This window comes from Spermophilus citellus, assembly GCF_964194105.1.
Source record: "Spermophilus citellus genome assembly, chromosome: 12".
Taxonomy (NCBI): domain Eukaryota; kingdom Metazoa; phylum Chordata; class Mammalia; order Rodentia; family Sciuridae; genus Spermophilus; species Spermophilus citellus.
Genome location: NC_138198.1, coordinates 58618302 through 58633136, shown reverse-complemented (window position 1 = coordinate 58633136; position 14835 = coordinate 58618302). Strand labels below are relative to the sequence as shown.

Sequence of the window (14835 nt, the reverse complement as noted above, 5' to 3'; positions counted from 1 at the left end):
CCACTGTCTGCCTCACAGTCATATTCTCACAGGCTCCCTGCTTCTCTGCATTTCCATTTGGCAATCTAAAATAAACACAGTCCCTTTTCCTCCTCAACATGCCAGACTTCTGCTTCAAGTCAAAGGATAAATTTCATCAGGAATACTACATGGGAACCAATCTTCTCAGCATTATCACAGTTGTGGATAAAATTAATTGGCAATCCCTCCAGTTATTCTAGACACTGTTATACACAAGTATAAAGAAAAAAACACCAAGAACAGCCATAGATCATGTTCAGGTGGACCATGTTAATCAACAGAATACTGAACTTGCATTCTGCAGTTGGACCTGAAACTTGTGGGCTTACTAAGCAAAAGAGTAACTTTTTCAAATCCAGGGTGTTTGACCAAGCCCCTGCAGGGTGCTGAGCAATGCATTCATTATTAATCCTCAATGATCTGACTCAGGTTGGTCTTCACAGCAAAAGGACAAGGGTGGAAAAGAAGCACAGAGGTTCAAATAGAACATTGGCTTCGAAATCATCCTTTAGATTACAGACTAATTCCTTCACATAGAAACCCCAACACCTAATTTTACAAGAGAAAAAAACCTACTCCTAATAAGTTAATTCTATGTAAAAGCATCTCTTTAAGTAATATAATAGCCTTTAACTACCAGATCAGAAAAATCATAGTTTTCTTGAGCTGGCAAGACAGGGTATTTTCCACTCTGCTGCATTTCATTGAGTAAGCATGGCCTAGATCTCTTAAATCCTTTACCTGATGGGTGTTTTATTCTAGGAAAATTTGAGCACAGGACATTATTTAAAGGAAAGCAACATTGGAAAAAGTGCTTCATAAGCAAAATTAAAAGAACCCCTCTGAAGGTGCTATTTTCTGCTTTGAACTGTAACCTCTTTCTAGTGTCCATACAAAAGACATCTGGTACAAACTTGAATGCCCCCAAATAATGCTGAGATTGATTCTAATAGAAATGATGAATTGATATAATTTTGCACTTTATATTTAAAAACAAACGCAGTTATTTGAACTAACACAGTGAAAGGTCTGCCTGAGTGAAGAAATCTGAATTACATACTCCTAAAGAAATGTAGTCTTAGCATTCCTAATAAGACTTACAAGTTAAAAGCAGCTTGTGTAGGATGAATACTCCAGACTGATTTCTAATTATCAATCAAATGTATGTTATTGGCTATGTTGAAATAATCTGAAAGCAGTTTTTCATTAAACAAGTTAAATTCCCTGGGCAACAGCCTAAATATATTGATTTGTTTGAAAGCTCTATAAATACTGCAAAGGTATATTTCAGCTCAGTCACCATCCTAATTGCTACAACCATAAGGAGGTAAACAACAAATAGATAAGGTTTTTATGATAATGGTAAATTTGACTGATGTGTTAATTTTTCTAAGAAACCTCATATAGTACCTCATCATTTCTCTCACTTCTGAAATGTTATAGTGCACCTATCTACATTTATCCTAGAAGGTGGGGGGGGGGGTTTCAGAGGAAAGCCCAGGTTGAAGGAAGATGCAAGAAATAGATGAGAAAGAGAAGGCCAATGTTAAGAAACAATCAAATCTATTGCCCCTTCTTAACTTTACCCAATTCCCAGTATTAACAGCTTCACCAACATTTAACCTTGTGATATGCTGTAAGAGCTCAGAAGTCAAAGCTCCCAGGTAACTAAGCATATAATCAGTATTCTTCAACTTTTTTCCCCTCTCTCCCTATCAAACTTCCCACCCCCTTTCCACAACACCTTGAACAGGGACAGATGCTTCCCAATGCTCTTAATCAGTGGTTCCAAGTGTGGTCCCTAGACCAGCAGCATCTGTATCCCCTAGGTACCACTTAGAAATGCAAAATTCTTGAGGCTCACCCCAGACCAACTCTATCAAAACTCTGGGTATGGAGCATAGCAACATGGGTTTTAACAAACCTTCTAAGTGATTCTGAAACATGATAAAGATTGAGAACCACTGCTCAAAATAAAATAGTCATCTTAACAGTGTATGTCTACTCGGAATTGGAACTGGAAGAAGCACATTTAAGCCGGAGTAGCCAGAAGGGTAATTCTAATAACTTACCCTCCTCCAAATCACTACTCCACAACTGTCCTATCTCAAGCAAAATCATTTGATTAGCATCCTTACCACATAAACACACAAAAGAACCCTATTTGGTTTTTCCTTTGAGTCCTCACCTATACAACTAAATAAATAAATACTTAGTTTTGGAAACTCACTGATCAGACTTTTCCAGAAATGTATTAACCAAATCAAAGAAGACAGGACAAGAGCCAAATGATTACAAACCAGATTACATGTGGGAATCAGAAATTTGTGTGTGGATTTCAGCAAACCCAAGAAGCTGTTACACAACAGGTCCTTAACAACACATTCTATTGTGTACATTTTGCAACTGACATACACTACGACACATTGTCAGAATAAATCAGTGCATTCTATTTAGAATTTGGGCCTAATAATACAAATTTATTATACTACAATTCTGAGGGAGTTGGGGGACTAGAGAAAAATGTCACCTTGTACCAAACAGATGAAATACAAACACACCCTAAAGTGGGACAGGTGGTGAATCACTCAAAGCTACCATTGCAGACCCTGCCTTTTCTTTTCTTTTATTTAATTAGAGGTTTATAGCTATACAGAGTAGTTGATTCATTCAGACAAACTCATACATGCATGGAATTTGATTTCAGGACATACAAATGTCTTAGCCCTGCTTTTTATCCAAAGAAACTTTGTGGGGGTTTTTTTCAAGGTTTTTTTTTTAAGAGAAGAACTAGTCTTGAGTGCATAGTCATAATTAATTTCCATATCACTGTTTTCTAGCCATAAGGGGGAAAAATAAAAGCTTTGGAGAATCACATTTTCAAGCAGTTTCACACAATCAAAAACAATTTCATTTGCAAAGTACCCATTTGGCAGGTACATACTGTTTCTATAAAAATTAATTACATTCTGTACTGTTTTAAAATCATTGTTATTCTTTAGCATATATGTAGCAATTCATAAAGTCCTTTGCAATTCTACTAGATAAAATGGGGTATAGAGAATGCATGGCATAGAAAAAGAATGATACTTAAATATGTACATAAAAATGTAAATATGTATAAACACAGTGGCAGCCCCCTTACCTCAAACTACATAATGAGCCAACAGAGAACACAAGGACAAGTTAAAACAAATAGCTCAGGTCTACAAAATACACTGGGTTCTTTTTTCTTAAGAATATATAATATTTTCAGAATAAAAAATAACTAAGGTAACATACAAGTTACAGACATATAAGTTCATGTTAGAAAATTCAGAGGTGTGAATCTAATCTGCACTGTGTAGGACCATAAACTAAATAGTAAATGTAATTTCAGGAAAATGCATGTGCTATACTTTGGATATGGAATGCTCCCTACCCTTGTCCCCTGTATTGAAGGCTCAGTCCTTACCCTGTGGGACTGGGAGTTAGTGGAACCTTTAGGAGATGGGGCTTAGTAAGAGAAGGCAGGCCACTGGAGATATGCTCATGAGAGGGATATGAGGACCTCCCCTTTTGAGTCTTCTATTTTTTTTTCCTTCCCATATACCATGAGGTAAACAGATGTTCTCTGCCACAACTTCCCACCATGATGTACTATTCTACCACTGGCCCAAAGCAGCAGGACCAAGTGACCATGAACTGAACCTCTAAAACTATGAGCCAAAATAAATCTTTCCTCCTTGCAAATTGTTTATCTCAGGTATTTTGTTGCAATGACAAAAATCTGACTAACAGCTTGTTAATGTGTTCTGAATCCCCATTGACCCCACTGATAATCCTCCCTGCTCTATAGACATAACAAACTTACTAAAGATGTCTGCATCCAAGCTTAATGATTAACTAATCTTTTTGAGTGCATATCTTATTTAATCTTCATATCAACACTGGAAGATTGGTATTATTATTACCACTTAATATTAAACAAATGAACTTCAAGAAGGTTAAGTTCATGATTACACAGCAAATGGTAAAACCGAAATTTAAAATTAGATTTCTTAATACCAGTCCCACCTCCTCTATAAAGAAAACTGCTCTATGCTATTTACACAAATAAACATATGTCCTTCATCATGTCCAATGAAGAGAAAGTATAATGTACAACCATGAAGAATATATCCTTTTTCCGTGCCAACTGTGTACAATATAACATTGCTGAGGGTGTTTGAGACAAATATGTTCTGGGTTTTCAACTTAGCTGTTCCCAAAGACGGAATCTGTATTTCTTCACTTTTTCATTTTCATAAAGAAAAAAACAGGAAAAGTATTGAACTCAGCTATTCTGTATACCACTGTGATTAAGCAGCACCAAACCACAACTCTGTGACAAAGAAGAAAGGATGCTAAAAGCAATAACAATATAATTATAAGATAATAACACCACATGCTTCTAAATGTCCTACATCGTCATAGCCAAGTGTTTGGGAAATTCCATAATGTACACAAAGCCAATTCTCCATTATTTCCATATTGGTTTTCCACATTTCAAGTTACTCCAACTACAACTTCTTCCCATTTCAACCACTAAAAACAGAAATAGAACAAGGAGATAAATCACTTAGAATACTTATAATAAATTTGAGACTATCTGGAAGGAATAGCTTAGTTTTCTATAACAACAGGCTATCAAAAGCAATTCCCACCAAAAGTAATTTAAAAATACGCAGATTATTAAGATTCCTAATCTAATCCCTTCACCCATCTTTTAAATAAAATGCAGAAATACATAAAATGCAAGTATTAGACTAAGGAAAGCTAAAAATATCATCAGTCATTAGGAGCTTTATGAAAGAATTTCATAACTAAGAAATCAGTTTGTCTATTTTTGTTTCATTTTAATTCTTTGGTTTAGGATGTTTTTATTGTTTGTTTGTTCATAATTTTCTATAATATAAACTCCAAGAGCCCAGAGCCAAGGCACTTGGTTTTGTCTTGTTCACAGGTCTAGCCTCAGAGCTTGGCATTAATGGAGCCTCATAAATATTGGTGAATGAATAATGCAAGTGGGTATCATCTGACCTCCGTCTGGAATTACTACTCTAAACACAACAGTGCTAAGTCCATCTCCTATGGAGGGAGATGCTGCATGTACCCTCCAAGAGCCTTCAGACTTGGAAAGTCTGAGAGTAAATAAGGAAGAAGTCTGTTGCTGGCCCAGAACTAACAGAACCCAAGGACTCTGCCAAGCTGGCCAAAGGCCTGTCAGCCAACAGAAGGAACAGAAGTCAGAAGTGATAATGGGAAAAAGAAAAACCCTGCAAACCAAGAACCAGGAGTCAGGATGCAGGAGAAATGGGACAAGGTGTCCAGTCTGGGCCAAAGGAAAGGAGAGCCCTGGGACAAAGAAAAGCCAGAGGGGTAGGTGGCACTGAAATCACTGGAAGCACGTGATTAACTTGGAAAGTGAAAGAAATTTGCAGGAAAGACAACGACATAAAAAGACCCAGATAACTATCAAAGTATGTGAGTGAAGTTCAGCCAAAAGTGAAGTCATCCCTAATGTATGGGACAAAGATAACAGAGAAGATGCTCTTACATGGAGAGCTAGAAGTGTGCAGGGGTCAGATCACAGCAGAACACCTGTAACGAGGAGGTGGCAATCAACACTCTCTTCTTTTTTGTTAACATTTTAAAATTTTTAATCAATTGTTTTTTTGTTCTAATTTGTTATACATGGCAGCAGAATGCATTTAGATTCATAGTATGCAAATAGAGCACAACTTTTCATTTCTCTGGTTATACACCAAGTAGAGTCACACCATTTGTGTCTTCATATATGTACCTATAGTAATGAAGTCCATCTCATTATACCATCTTTCCTACCCCCATACCCCTTCCCTTCCCCTTTCTCCTCTATCCATAGTTCCTTCATTCCTCCCATGCTCCCCCCCCCAACCTCCATTATGAATCAGCAATCATTTAGCTTTTGGTTTTTTGGGATTGGCTAACTTCACTTATTATGATATTCTCCAACTCCATCTATTTCCCTGCAAATGCCATGATTTTATTCTCTTTTAATGCTGAGTAATATTCTATTGTGTATATATACCACACTTACTTTATCCATTCATCTACTGAAGAGCATCTGGGTTGGTTCCACAATTTAGCTATTGTGAATTGTGCTGCTATAACCATTGATGTGGCTGTGTCACTGCAGTATGCTGTTTTTTAGTCCTTTGGGTACAAACTGAGGAATGGTATAACTGGGTCAAATGGTGGTTCCACTCCAAGTTTTCTAAGAAATCGCCATATTGCTTTCCAGATTGGCTGCACCAATTTGCAGTCCCACCAGCAGTGTAGGAGTGTGCCTTTTTCCCCACATCCTTGCCAACACTTACTGTTGCTTGTATTCTTAATAACTGCAATCTGACTGGAGTGAGATGAAATCTTAGAGTAGTTTTGATTTGCATTTCTCTAATTGTAGAGATGTTGAACATTTTTTCATATATTTGTTAATCGATTGTATATCATCTTCTGAGAAATGTCTATTCAGTTCCTTAGCCCATTTATTGATTGGGTTATTTGGTTTTTTGGTGTGAGTTTTTTTTTTAATTTCTTTATATATCCTGGAGATTAGTGCTCTATCTGACGTGCATGTGGTAAAAATTTGCTCCCATTCTGTTGGCTCTCTATTTACCTCACTGATTGTTTCTTTTGCTGAGAAGAAGCTTTTCAGTTTGAACCCATCCCATTACTAATTCTTGAGTTAATTTCTTGCCCTTTAGGAGTCTTGCCCTAAGGAAGTAGGGGCCTATTCCGACAGGATGAAGATCTGGGCCTTCTTTTTCTTCTATTAGGTGAAGATACCACCCTCTTCTTTCAAAGATTGTTCTATACTCTACACCCTCTACTATCTAAGCCCCTTTGATACTCTTCTAACCTAAACTTCCTTCACTCAGTTAATAATAACACTGCACTAAACATTTAATTTTTATAGTGACTTAAAATAGGCAGCTTAATTTTTTGAAAAGTTTTTCATTCTCAACTACCGCCCCCAACACACACACAACATAAAATCACTAGTCATCTGAGAAAGAATTCAGAAACAGACCATGGTTGGAAAATTTATTAAAAAGGAAATTCCCTATAAAGTACTATAAGGAATCTGTTGTCCTTTCAATTATAGTATTTGTGATTCTATAAAAGTTCTCTCAAAGGACATACACATACACCTGAGCACATATATATGCAGACACACACTATGCATGCACACATGCAAAAATTAAAACTATGAACAAAAAACTTAGGTAGATATATCTAAAATACTTTGTGACCTTCTTACCTCACAGAAACAGAAAAGAGCAGTACCTATAGTGAGCCCATGCTAGTTAATAAAAGTGTAAACAGGGAAGGCCTATCAATGGCAGAATATGAGAGCAGTAAAGAAACATCTCACTGTCTTCATTCCAAAAAGGTACCAACCTAGACTGATATTCATGAAATGCCCCTAAACTAAGTTAAAAAGGAATATGAGTAGGTTCCTGCAGCCACATCATTGCAAGGACTGGACGTTTACCAGTGTGTGACTGGATAAGTTTGGGCTACTCTCTTGCACACATGTATAGACACCAAATACAACATAATAGTAAAATATCATTCATTGGATTAAGGAATTCTCTGATTTGATGAAGTGAGTTTTAAATATTTTAAGAAAGCTACCAGTTCAAGATAATGTACTTAGCATATGACTTAATAGATGGGTTTACTTCCACACCCTTCCTAGATATTTCTAACAAAAATACTAAAAAAGGGGGGGGTGATAAGCCACATCAATGAAAATAACTGGCAAAAGAGAAACACAGACAAGAGACTTCAAACACTCTATAAGAAGAAAAGCAAACAGAGTAGTAGAATCTGACACTATTCAGAAATGGTAGTGTCGAATACGTGCTGAGGGGCATGACATCACAAAAGAGATCTTCCCACTCCTGAAGAAGCTCCATACTGAAAGACTCCAAGTAGATGGAAGCAGAGATGTAGGCTGAAAGGAACAAATTCATGGAAATACCATGCACCAAAAATTTAACACCATCCCAGGGAACAGACTAACTAGCAGCAGCCAAGGCATTTACAACTGCCAGGCTCTTTACTAAAGAGAAACTCAGCAAAGACAAAGAGATTTAGTGCAGAGTCTGTACCACAGAGCCAAGCCCTGTGAATTCCAGCACTGTAGAGGACCCTCTTGGGATAATGCACTGTAGAGCAAGTGTTCTTTCTCAAAGGCAAATGAACAACTGAGGAGCATCAGGCATTCAGGAGAGGAAGGCAGATCACAGCAAGCATTTCAGAGATAACCATAAAGAAAGGAGACAAAATAAATTAGAAAAATAAGTATAATTTAGAACACTCAAAAATTCTTATTAATTAGCAGAGATCCGGGCTGGGGATGTGGCTCAAGCGGTAGCGCGCTCGCCTGGCATGCGTGCGGCCTGGGTTCGATCCTCAGCACCACATACCAACAAAGATGTTGTGTCCGCCGAAAACTAAAAAATAAATATTAAAAAAATTCTCTCTCTCTCTCTCTCTCTCTCTCTCTCTCTCTCTCCAAAAAAAAAAAAAAAATTAGCAGAGATCCAAGACAATAATCTATCTATAAAATACAGACAAGATTCTATGAAAAACAGAATAAAGAAAAGGTCTCAGAATGAATAAATAATTAGTTTAAACATATATAGGTACATTTTATATGTGTGTACACATGTGTTTAATATATTTAAATATAAAAAACATTAAATATGTTTAAACTAATCATTTTGTTCATTCTGAAAGCTTTCCTTGTGTGTGTGTATTTTATATATATATATATATATATATATATATATATATGGGGGGGTGGAGAGCATGAGCAAGAGGGATGATTATAACAAATAATACCCCTGCCAGGCACAATTACTCACACCTGTAATCCCAGTGACTTGGGAGGCTGGGACTGAGAGATCACAAGTTTAAATCCAGCTACAGCAATTTAGTAAGGCCTTAAGCAATATAATGAGGCCCTGTCTCAAATAAAAAGGGCTAGGGATGTCACTCAGTGGTAAGGTAAAGTGTCCCTGAGTTAAACCCCCAGAACAACAACAACAAAATTCAAAATCCTCAATACAAGAGCTAGAAAATAACAAGAAAGTCTTCCAAAAAAACAAGGAGACTGGGTGGACAATGCCAGGAAACATAGAGAATATATCTGAGTATAGCGAATCAATCCAAGAAGCCCCATATCTAATTATTAGGAGTCCTATTAGGTCAGAACAACAAAAGGGAAGGAAAGAACACTATGAGAGAATAACCCAGAGCTAAAGGACATGCTTCTTCCACTCACAAGGGCCTCTAGGGGATAATAAAACAAACCACAAAAAATTTTTTTAAAAAATCCCAGTCTTGTATGTAGATGAGTCATTGTGAAACTTCCTCACACCAAGAATGAAGAGAATATTCTAAAATGTTCTGACCAGAATTAGATCTTGGAATTCTCTTAAGCAGCAGAAACCTAAGTTCCATGGTAGAAGTTAATGGAACCCTGTTTTCAAAGTTCTAAAAAAAAATTACTTTCAATCAGGGATTCTACATGCTTCCAAATCATCAGTCATGGGGGGAAATGAAAGAAAAAATTTCAGGTGAAAAATGTTAATATTAGTATACCCTCTCATACAAAGTTACCTGACCATGTGATTTAGCAAAATGGGGTAATGACTAAGGAAGGGGATATGTGGTCTCCAACTTTGGAGAGCCAGGGAAGCAAACCTCAGAATACCCACCATGCAGCAGGCCCAGGGACAAGCAGGAGGGTGGTAAAGGGGGCAGCGGAATCCACTGAAGGGGCAGCCCTGCCAGAAGGTGACACTCAGGCACACTACAGGTGCATTAGCATCACTGCAACACTGAAAGAGCTTGAGAATACAGTAATAGGTAATTTTTAATGCAATTCAAAACTCTAGTTTAAAAAAAGATGTTCACAAAAGAAAATGTACTTACAGCTCATTACATAGTTTTAGAGTGAACTATATTCATGCAGTCATAATACAAATTCTATTTATGGATTCCTAGCATTAGAATCAACTGACAGAGAAAGCACACATTTATTTATAGATAAAGATGAGAATGTAAATCCAACCAGTATTGACAATAAAAGTAAAAGAAGCAATGACAGAAGCCTGAAGTGTCAGCATTAAGGAAGGGCCAGGGACAGGTCCAATCTTTCAGTCCATGAAATATTATTTATAATTTTTTAATTATGGCAAAGGAAACTTTTTCTGAAATCTGTCTGAATTATTAAAGATTATAATCCATAGCTGGAGTTACCAAAAATTCTTACACCTGAAAAGTATGAGTATGTGCAGAAAAAGCACAATATTAACAAGATCCTCTGTGTGCAGTCAAATAAATATATAGATGTTGACATAAATATAGATACAGATGTTATAGAAACAGACATAAAAATTTAAAAGGTTAATAGACACATTCTCTGAGCCTCCACTTAACAAATGTAGCCCCTCCCCTTGTGCTCTAGATTTATGGCTCACAAAACATATTTGGGGAAAAGTCATTCAATTGGCTTCCTTGTGTGACCAACTCCTCATGACCTTGCTGACTGCATGTCCCACTTGACTTGTATATACCTATTCATAAGCTCATCTTCAGCCAAAGTGACATTTAGGGTCCTCCTAGAGTTACCCTGGGGAATTCCAGGCAGAAACAAGAAGGTCCAGGATTTCCTTCTTATTGAAAGCTGAAGCTGAACTGAGAAGCCTGTAGCTCTCAGTTAATACTATCCTACTTCTAAATCACCTCTACTAAGAAGTTGGAACTAAGAAGTTCCAAGGGTGAGGGTATTTTATGACCCAGACCTGCCTGATAGTAACTACCATGATCATTACTTTTTTTTACTAAGCATGAGCTGGGAAAGAAGATAGAATGGTGGCTCACATCTTTCCTTTCTGGGAAGAGCCTACTGGATCCATAAAAAGAAGTAAAAGAATCATGCCAACATGTTATTATAGAAAGAAGACAAAGCAAGAGTAAGAAAAGATTAGCCAATTGAGTAATGATCATTCATAGGATTGTTACAAAAACTAAACAAGAAAATGCATAAGAAGGGTCTTCTCAGATGTTCAATAAATGTTAGTTTTCTTTCCATTTTTCCCTGCAATCATGCCACTCAGAACTCAAGATGCTTAGGAAACTGTGAAGTACATTTGCCATTGTGAGGTCCCATAACCAGTCATCATTTGTAATTTTCCAGTCTAAGGTGATGAGTTCAGAGAACTGAGAGGTTGCAATTCTAACTGATATCTTGAGGTTTAGGTTGAAGTCATCTAAGTCAATTCAATAAATGAAGACTGAGGACTAAATAGAGCTATTCTTAATCACACAGGGGATACGTGGTCACACCAGGCAAACCAATGTGAGACAGCTTCTAGCAAAAGTGTTAGACGTCTCATTGAGTGCAGGGGTCATTAACAATCATTTACTTCAAAAACCTATGCAATAAGCACCTTACTTACATATATTACATTGTGGGTATAAAAAGGTCTTTAATGGTAATTTCTAATATTCTTTTGAGGAGCTGTGATCTAGTTTGTCATTCTGATGGAGGACAAGACACACTTTTCTACATTTGCTACTAAAATGGTGTGGAGGATGAGCTGGTGGAAAAAAAAAGAGCAAGTGTTAAAACATATGAAGCATCATGAGGAAAAAAAGCAGAGATTTTGAGAATGCTTCACTGAGTCTAGTTATGCTAGTTAAAGATTGCTTAAATCAGTGGGCAAAGGTAATTTCTTTTTTTAAAAAAAAACTCTATTTTCTGCTGAACCAAGATAAAGAGAAATGAAACAGAGAATAAGAAAGAAACACTGACTAGGAATAATGTGAACCAGAAGCAGAACTTCAGCTTCTAAAATCCTCTGATACAGTACTACTAAAGATAGACAGCAGAATACATCAGTCACTAGAAAGGCAATTTGTAAATCAATGGAAAGGTAACTGATGTGACACAACAATCTGTATACGGGGTAAAAAATGGGAGTTCATAACCCACTTGAATCAATCTGTGAAATATGGTATATTAAGAACTATGTAATGTTTTGAACAACCAACAATAAAATTTTAAAAAAAAGAAACCTATTTTATGAATTAGATGAAAAATAAAGTGAAAACTTTTTGATTCTCTTGTTTGGCCCTGTTTTGAGTGAAGGTGTGATTCTAAGAATAGTGTCTCTTTATATGTTCATTTTATCAATGGATCTCACCTTTAAAAACAACGATTTTCTCATTATAAAAATTGTATATTTGCATTAAGTCAACTGTAAAAAAAATTACACTAGAATTTTATTTTCAACCAACTATTTTTTACACAGAGAATTTGGGTATATGTTTGGATTTATTTATTTATCTCTTTACATGTGTCTAGGGGATACATTCAGGCTTCAAGCCCTCTATCATTGAGCTTCATCCCCAGCATTCTAATTCCTTTTATTTATATAATCCCCAAATACTATATAAACCTATCATCCTATTTTTTATTTATACTTTATATAAATATCACATTTTCTTTCTCTTTTTTATAGATACTTTCTTTGAACTACTTTCAGAAAATGTTGATACCACAATATTGGTTAAGATCTGATAATTAACAATGTATCATAATTTTGGTTTAAAATGAAATCTGAATAAAATGTATTTCCTTCTTTAAAAAAAATAAAAAAATAAAAGCTCCATATCAAAACACAGTTGGTCTTACTTATAAATTAGACAAATTGAAACTATAAGCCCCTTCTCATACTAGATCCTAAATCACTCTTTAGTCCAAACAAATTAACATGCAAACAAAACACAATATACATGCAAAAGTCAATATTTGGTATTTGCTTAATAATTGTATAATTCAACATAAACCAAAGCCAAACCAAATAAAATCTTTATCAATAATTATGAAAATAAATAAATAAATAAATAAATAAATAAATAAAATCCTCTGATACAGTACTACTAAAGTTTTCTCACAGTTGTACATTATCTGTGGACCAGGAATACAATACAGAGGGTACAATAAATTTAGATGCCCCAGGGAAAAGTCCCTGGTAGGTTGGGCATGTTATTATACATGTGGCTCATATAATAACAGAGTCAAAGGGCACCTGGGTGCCCTCTAACCTACTTTTCAAATGTGATTCTTCCTATAACATTAGATACAGCTAGTTTCCTACTATCTGCTTACATACTTTTGCTGACAGGAAATCTGCCACTTATAAAACAATCCCTTTCACTATAGTGAAGTTCTTCTTATATTTGATAAACTGCATCCACACCCCAGGTAAGCAGTAGCATTTTCAAGGACCAAAGTCAGTACATACATTACATTCAGAGTGCCAACTAAAGCACACACTTGCTCTGAAAGACTGATTTCCACTCAAATACACATAATTTATATTTTTCTTCTTAGAAATAATGTACATCTTCATATGTTCCCAGGCTTTACTGAGAATTTCCATACATAGAAGCCCTCACCTTATCTTTGACAATTCTCTACCAGCAGGGAGCTAGTCCATAAAGTTCTCATCCCTCCCAGAAGCTAGTGTACAAAGGGCCTTTAGTGGGAAATTCTGTACCCTTGTACAAGAGGGAGATACCTATATCCTCACCAAGAGGGCTTTATCAGCCTGAATTTAGAAAAAAGTAAATCTGAAGCAGTCCACAGATCCTCTTTGAAAATTAATGGATTCTAGAAATGAATTCCATTCTTATCCAGAGACATAAAGAGCCTAAAGCAAATATCTTCCTCACTACAATGTTCATCCATAGGTCTAATATTGTTCTCTAAAGCAACAAAGCAAGGTCTACTTTCCTCTACATATAAGTATTAGGCCAGCTCTCTTGGGCCAACTAAGGATGACCATGCCTAGATGTCTCAGTGTCTGGTCACCTCTTAGATGGTCTCCAGGTTATAATTCTCTTCCACCAGATGGGAACCACTTACCCACAAGGACTTCTCACCCTACACATGATAAGCCTAGCTTATCATAAACATCAGTGTTCCTCTTATGGTAAACAGGTTTAACTGGCAGATCTCTGAAGACAGGGACTGTGTGTCTTGATCACTGTATATTTCCAGCACCTTGCTGAGAACTGAGCTCTTTAAAGAGTAATCCTCAAAAATATTTAAGGGAATTATCCAGGCAGGAGGATCACAAGTTCAAAGCCAGCCTCAACAACAACAAGGCGCTAAGCAACTCAGTGAGACCCTGTCTCTAAATAAAATACAAAATAGGTCTGGGGATGTGTGTGACTCGATGGTTGAGTCCCCCCGAGTTCAATCCCCGAGTACCACCCCCCAAAAAAGTATTTAAGTGAATGAATGAATTTGACAATCCAAATGAATTATTATAACACCTCAAAATTCTATCACTATATCTGGAAATAATGAAATTATTACCAGTAAAGGGAGAAGGAACCTTCCCAGTTCATAGTTAAAATAATCACTTTTACTAAAGACCACAGTTATAACTATGATTGACATTTTTTACAAATAATAATACAATGTGAGCTATTAGCTGGAAATCCTTCATACACATTCTAGGCACTTCCCTAGAAATGCAGACAAAAAGTTTCTAAGATGGCCTTTGGAAGTTGGGGAAATGATTCAACCTTGAGACTTTAAACCCAGAGCCCAGCTTAAATGTGTGCCAGATGTACAGATTTGACTGAGGAGAAAACGTGACATTATAATTGGATTTACCGTGTTCTTCCTCAAAAAGGATACTGATATTAGTCTCTCCA

The 14835-nt window shown here is 36.3% G+C and overlaps 1 protein-coding gene across 1 annotated transcript in view; it reads right to left on the bottom strand.

The window, feature by feature from the left end:
- LOC308631641 (electrogenic sodium bicarbonate cotransporter 1-like) overlaps nucleotides 1-14835 on the bottom strand; it is a gene marked incomplete at both ends in the record, with an annotated part of 236068 nt that overhangs the window by 43391 nt on the left and 177842 nt on the right.